The sequence below is a fragment of the Papilio xuthus genome, unplaced genomic scaffold, assembly GCF_000836235.2.
Source record: "Papilio xuthus unplaced genomic scaffold, Pxut_1.1 DF827777.1, whole genome shotgun sequence".
Lineage (NCBI taxonomy): Eukaryota > Metazoa > Arthropoda > Insecta > Lepidoptera > Papilionidae > Papilio > Papilio xuthus.
In genome coordinates, this window is record NW_013530872.1 from 5745402 (window position 1) to 5752222 (window position 6821).

The 6821-nt window shown below is 31.6% G+C and overlaps 2 non-coding genes across 2 annotated transcripts; one reads left to right on the forward strand and one right to left on the reverse strand.

Moving 5' to 3' along the window:
* Positions 1-1511: 1511 nt before the first annotated feature.
* TRNAG-GCC (transfer RNA glycine (anticodon GCC)) lies at positions 1512-1582 on the forward strand. The gene has a single exon. It is a non-coding gene; the product is annotated as a tRNA-Gly (tRNA).
* Positions 1583-4816: 3234 nt separating this feature from the next.
* Positions 4817-4889, reverse strand: TRNAK-CUU (transfer RNA lysine (anticodon CUU)). Its single transcript has one exon. It is a non-coding gene; the product is annotated as a tRNA-Lys (tRNA).
* Between the last annotated feature and the right edge of the window lie 1932 nt (positions 4890-6821).

Sequence of the window (6821 nt, forward strand, 5' to 3'; positions counted from 1 at the left end):
TATATACATTAGCATTGTCTTTAACGTTACCTAATCTTAATACGAATGTTTGGATGGATCTTTGTTAGAATATATCTCGAGAACGACTGAATAAATCTAGCGGAAATTAAGCATAGATATAGAACAGCTTGGAAGAACACATAGGCTATACTAATCAAGATTTTTTCTCATATTTACTTTTTAGACAGATAATAGTTGTGTGGTCACAACATGATCTTTAAAAATATTTAAAAAAAAGACTTTAAAAAAAAGATAAAATTGTTATTAAGTCTATGACGTCATATTAAAGTATGGTAAACTAACAGTTTAACAATAGTGTTTTAAAAATGAAACCGTTAACAATTTTCTAATATTAAAATTCTAGGTCAACGATCTTCACAAGACTGGTTCATGTTTATGTCAGCCAAAATATTTCATATATAACTAAAAAATTGAAAATGATAAAAGTGCAAAATAAGCTTATCAAAATAACAGCGGTATAAATTATTCAAATTATAATTTAACGGCTATACTTGCTTAAATAAGATAAGGGTAGCAAAGGGACAGACGCCTAATGATTACTAATGCGAAAGAAAGGTTTTGGAGGCAGTCTGTTCCATTTTGAAGTTATTTGCATGGAATATTTATAACAACGTAGTTATATTTCTAATCTTTATATAATACCAATATTATAAATGCGAATGGATGGATGGATGTTTGTTTGAAGGTATCTCCAGAACGGCTGCATGGATCTTGCAGAAATTTGGCATAGAGGTAAAAACAGTCTGAAAGAAGACATAGGATAATGATTTAGTTTGTTTTAATTCCGCTCGAACGGAGTCACGGGCGACAGCTAGTAAGAGTATATTTAAAACGCAACGCTGTTTAGTTTATCGGTATTCCTTGGAGATAGAAAGATTTGTTGTTTCTTGTTTTTTTTGCAAATATTTGTATTGCCTATTAAATTGTTGGATACAGTTTTCTGCGAAATAACGGTATGCAATAAGCCATAAAACGTTTATTGACAGCATATGGATTCGTGAGCTGATTTAAGATGGCGCAGTTGGCTATACACCATGTTATATAGTTTTAAATTCTTGGAACTTTCATTTTGCAGTTCTAGAATTTTCTATAATATTTATATAGAATGTTAGGCGTATGTCCGTACGCGTTCTACAAACTATTAACTATGTCTTTAATTTTTCGGACTATGATAAAACATGTTATTTTAGAATAAAAAAGTCAGCAATGCCTTGTGTTTCTATAATATTGTAAAGTCATTGAACCTATCAACTGGTGTGAGATGTCTGAGATGTGAAAGCCTCTCTTAGTATCATTTTATTAGTTGCTAGATAATTTGTCTACGTAATATTCCCGTTAGTCGATTTATCTGACAGCTGGTATCAACATAGATAATATATATTCATAGTTTAGTACCGTTTAATATTAATGAGAAAATATTGTTAAATTAAGATTAATTAAAATTGTTAGTTAAGACAATTTTGAACTTTAATTTCAATGAACTGTCATAAGCATCGGTGGTTCAGTGGTAGAATGCTCGCCTGCCACGCGGGCGGCCCGGGTTCGATTCCCGGCCGATGCATTCCTTTTTGTTCTTTTAATGCGCTTTTCACATTACTGCGAGTCGTTGCGTCGTAAGGCATAAAGTGGTTTAGAGATCTTTTCAATAGATCAATTCTGATTCAATATCATAATTTGTAGCTACTGCGCCAATTACGTTTTGATGATTTTATAATTTTTAATGAGAATTGTCAATTGATCTTTAATTTTAATAATACGTTTGGCAAAAAAAATTGCCAAATTTTATATAATGCCTAAAAATTATTGAACGTTTCTTTGCGATTGGTCTTTGTTGATAATATCTGTGGTTATGATGCTCTTTGTTTTTGCGTCATTGCTGTATAATATTCAAAAATAATCACCGAATTTTACTATTTTTTATCTCTCCGATTTATCGCTAGTGAAATTTTTATTTATATATAATTACAGATTAAAATAATAATTATAAAAGAATAATTAAAAGTTTGTAATGTTGCCATCTAAACATAAAAGCCGAAAGTTCTAAGAGCATTAGCCTTATAATGATACTGCAGTTGTCGTGTAGATGGCGCCACAAGTAGTCGCCATGAGCGGAAAATCTGAAAATTGTGTGGGTGGAACTTTTAAAAAATATTGTGCGTAGAAAAATAAAATTAAATACTAATATTAAAACTGTATCTTGGATCAGGATAAAAACCTTTGTGGTATGTGACCTTATTAAATGAAATTGTTAAAATTGCTCAGTAACACGATCGCATACGGTTTGACGGCGTGAGAAGGTAAATTGCAAACTTTGTACGTTTGAAAAATATGAAAAGACTGCAAATTATTAAATGGCTGTATTATCGAGATATTTTGGCGAGCGAAAGGTACGTATTTTTGTATTAATTTATTTGTCCAAAAAAATAATATCCCCTGTGTCAAATAAATACATTTGGCACAAAAGTGGCACTCCCTGTAACGGCTTTGGTTCCAGACATGGCCGCGGGGTCCGGGTATTGTTATAAGCGACACGCCGATGTCCGCATTTAAATCCGCTTACCCGGATAATCCTCGGCGATGCGCGCGGGTCACGTCCCTTTCATTTGTTAAGCAGTAGCTAGTTAGCTTATGTTGTTTTGAAAATTAAACTGCATTAATAAAATTAATCACCATCACCGATTTTTGATATCGAGTCACTACACTTTTCATTTTAAAATAACTAAAAACTGTGAAATGTTCATTGTTAGATATTTGTAGTCTATATACTCGTAGTAGGTACTTAAGGTCTATAGTAGGTATTTTCTAAATCAATATTTTTTAGTAGACAAACTTGACTTCAAGACAGTTTTCATCGTCTGTTTTTAATAGCGAAGCCATGATGTCTTGTGACGTATTGACTCCGCAACCCCAATAAAAATTTCAATAACATAAATAACAAATTTACGCGGTAGTAAAAATCATGCTGATATAATTTAACTGATGAATTTTTTAAATCGCTTTTTTGAAATTCAAAAGTGTACAATGAAGGCGTCGTGGGTGTGGATTACTGGATAATTGGACTCGAAGCGTGGCACAACAAAAGAGAACGGTCCCGTTTTATTTTTTTAATAAAAATTCAAGACCGAAAAAAGGATAACTGGAGATTTAAAACGTACTCGTTTGTTTCGGGCGCGACCTCCGGGGACTTTTGAATTTAATCGAAGCGCCGAAATCACGGAATTGAATTTTAAAATGCTACCCGACGGTGACCGCTTTTAATGTATTTATGTTATATTTTTGCGAACACGCAAAACCTTTTCCGTAGTTAGTGCAAATGGGCATTGTTTTATTATTTCTCTTTATCGCATTGTTTACATTTACATTACAAAATAATTGATACATTTTTTGTTATGCAACAGATTTATCGTAAGCAATTTGTTAACAGATTATTGAAATAAAATGAGATTTCTTTCAAGTATTTCTTAGTCTCAAGAATTGGTTGCTAGTCCCATAAGTTTTATTTGTCTAATGACCGAGATTGCTTGATGTTTGCTTCTAATTTGAACTATTGTATATCAATAAATTGAATGTCTTTCGCTTATTATATCACGTAGGGTACGGCTCTTGGCCTAGATAGTATATTTGCAATTAATATAGCACGATTTCCGTTATCATTTCCACAGATAAAAATATGGCATCCAGACAATGTAGGAGATGACTCAGATCGAGTGACACATGTTGCAAAAATGTACAATTGTTATAAAAATCAATATTGTCGTCTGTCAATTGTTTGTCATCTCAAAACAACTGCAGAGCTTAGATATACGTAGATTAAAACAGGATGTCAATCCATCCAACTTTCTTTTGTCATTATTGGCATCTTTTAACCTTTCTCTATATCTTTGTGTAGTAATTGGAATATAATATTATTTTCTTCTTTTATCTTTGAGTGAATTACTTAGATATAAAACAAACACCGAAATAAATCCTTCTTTAGATAAAATTGCGGCGATCAATGAATACTTTTAGCATAATTTTAGTTTGTTACTAAAATGAAAACGAACCTTTAAGTTGTATTGTACTTTATTCGTCATTAGATTATTTTTATATGCGGTTTTTAGTCTAATAGTTAAGTTGAAAGCTTTATAATAATTTAAGTTTTCCTTTTAAAAGTAAGAGTCATATTTTATGTTACTCATTAGGAACTTATGGGATATACAAACGGTATAATATAATTTTCACATTAAATTGAAGGGTAAATCGTATTTAAAATGAAAATGACTAATTTCAAATACTTTCGTTATTCATCAAAAATAACATTGACATTATTATTTAAGTTAACGAGCAAGTTAGATAAAGACTATCTAAAGTTATTTAAAAGTACCCACACGTCGAGAGATAACCGGAACTAATGTGGTGGTTACCAATAAATCATTGTCGTGAACATTCTATTCCCTTATCTGTGTGCCTTAACTGTTCCCCAGCTTTTTATACCTACAAATAGCTTACGTATTTCCCTTATAATTGCTAGATGTCTGCTTGTGTCTATGAGCGCAATGGATATGGAAAAACAATTACTAGTAAAAAGAATGTTTGTGATACGTATAAAATCTAATTTAATAACAGAATATTCGTTATTTTTATGTAAGTTTTAATAAGAAAAACTACGAAATACCCCAAGGATGTTTGTTTTGCAACTTTTGAAAACCCGGCACGTAAGATTTCAATTGCATTTTACATTTTTCCTTTTTATATTCTATGGCCCAGCTACTATAGTCTATAAGATGATGATGGAAAAGTGTGAAACAAAAATATTCGCCCAACGTGGGGCTCGAACCCACGACCCTGAGATTAAGAGTCTCATGCTCTACCGACTGAGCTAGCCGGGCTGATGCTGTAAGATGTACAAAGAGCGTCTATATTTCTTTTCCACCACAAAAACTTTTATGTTAAGGTTTTTGCAAGCTTCAACCTCGATCACAGACTATTTTTAAATTGACGTACAGCAAAATGCTGAACAAAAGACGAGAAAATATTTAAGCGCATTGTAATTTTTTATTGCGCTACGGTTTTTAGTTTTATTGAAAAAGCTTTTTGCTTGTTGAACATGTAAAACAAAAGACATTTTTTGTAGAAAGTAATTTAACCTTTTGTATAGTAATGAAAATTTTACACTTTGCAATAAATAAATTACGAAAAATGTTACAAAAATGTTAAAAATGTTATGTTATGTATGTTGTTATTGACTTACTAACTCCTAATTACACTATATAATTGAAAATGTAATCTGGTGGAAAAAAGGAAAGTAACTTTAAATTGTATGATTGATGACCATCTATGGTTAAACTTATAATCTTATACCAGCAATTGTTTTTTTAATTCTAGAGTTCGAACTTTTTGTGTGCATAGTTTAGATTTTGATTTCAAATAGCGTACATATAAAAAGGATCACTTTCAAAGTAAAATATACCGTTGGCGTACTGAACATTTTGCTTATAGACATCTTTATGATACGACTTAGAAGCGGTATGCTTAAAATGGACCGTAAATTCTTTAAAGGTGATTTTACGACGTGTACATAAAGAAAGCCATCTGGTAAGTGGCGTTTACCAAAATAGATGAGAGTGGAAAAGTAATAAATAACAAAGAAGCACAAACTATTTTTCAAACTAAAAATTAAGTCTGGAGATGTCAGAAATAACAAATTATTTGACAGCTGTCATTTCAAAACCTAAATATTTTTAAGGGCAAAAAGTGTATACAAAAATCATAAAAATCGTACCGAAAGAGTTAAAAGAGAACGTTATCTACTCATAGTTGTTTTTGTGTCCATAAAACAAGCCGTAGTCATTGTTCCAGAATATTGATTAAGAATTCTTTGATCGAAGTTTAAGTTTTTTTTTAAACTCATGTCGCATTAAAAGGTTACGGCTTTGATGGCGCCACGGACATTAGTATGCGTGTGTCGGTTCCCGCAGGAAGTGGCGCACACAGACAGTTAGGATTGACTTAGCAACTTCAATGACCTAGCTTAGCGTAAGGATGTTTAAACGCAATAGTGCTTTCATAATTTGTTCTTTTTAAAGTAACTAAAATGCAACTGGATGCTACTAGCCAGTATTAGTTAAAAGGGGTAAATATTTTGATTTTTTTCAAAAATATTCTTGTACAGATTTATTATTGACTAGCGGTCGTCCGTGCGGAATTAAAAGAAGCACAATTAGTAGCCTATGTGTTCTTTTAGACTGTGTTCTATATGTGTGCCCAATTTCATCGAGATCAGTTCAACCGTTCTTGGGATACCTTTATACAAGCATACATCCATCCAACCATCCATTTAAACATTGAATTTGCAATATTAGTAAGATGTTTATCGTACTCAAGTGAAATATTATAAATAATAAGATAAAGGTTAGAAAAGTACTCGTAAATACAATTTATGTAAACAAGGTACTGTCGCAATAAAAAAACTTATTATTTTGTCAACTTTTAATACAATGCCGTGAAAAATATGAAAACAGTATAGGCCCAAAATGTAATCTAACTTTTGAAATTACTTATCATTTGTTCCTGTTATGTTTCGAACGTATTTTCCTGTATAAAAGATACTCTGACGCGTATATTATGTTATGGTTTGGTTTCCAGTATTAAATTGTCGCAAGTTGATTCAGTTATTCATTAATTTGTGTTTTTATTGTGGTTGGTATAACACGGTTATATTCAGTAAGTTGTGCTCTAGGAAGATTTACTCTAGGATTTCCCCATGAATCACAACCACGTGCGTCAAAGAAATTATATTGAAAGGCTTTATATCGCAATTG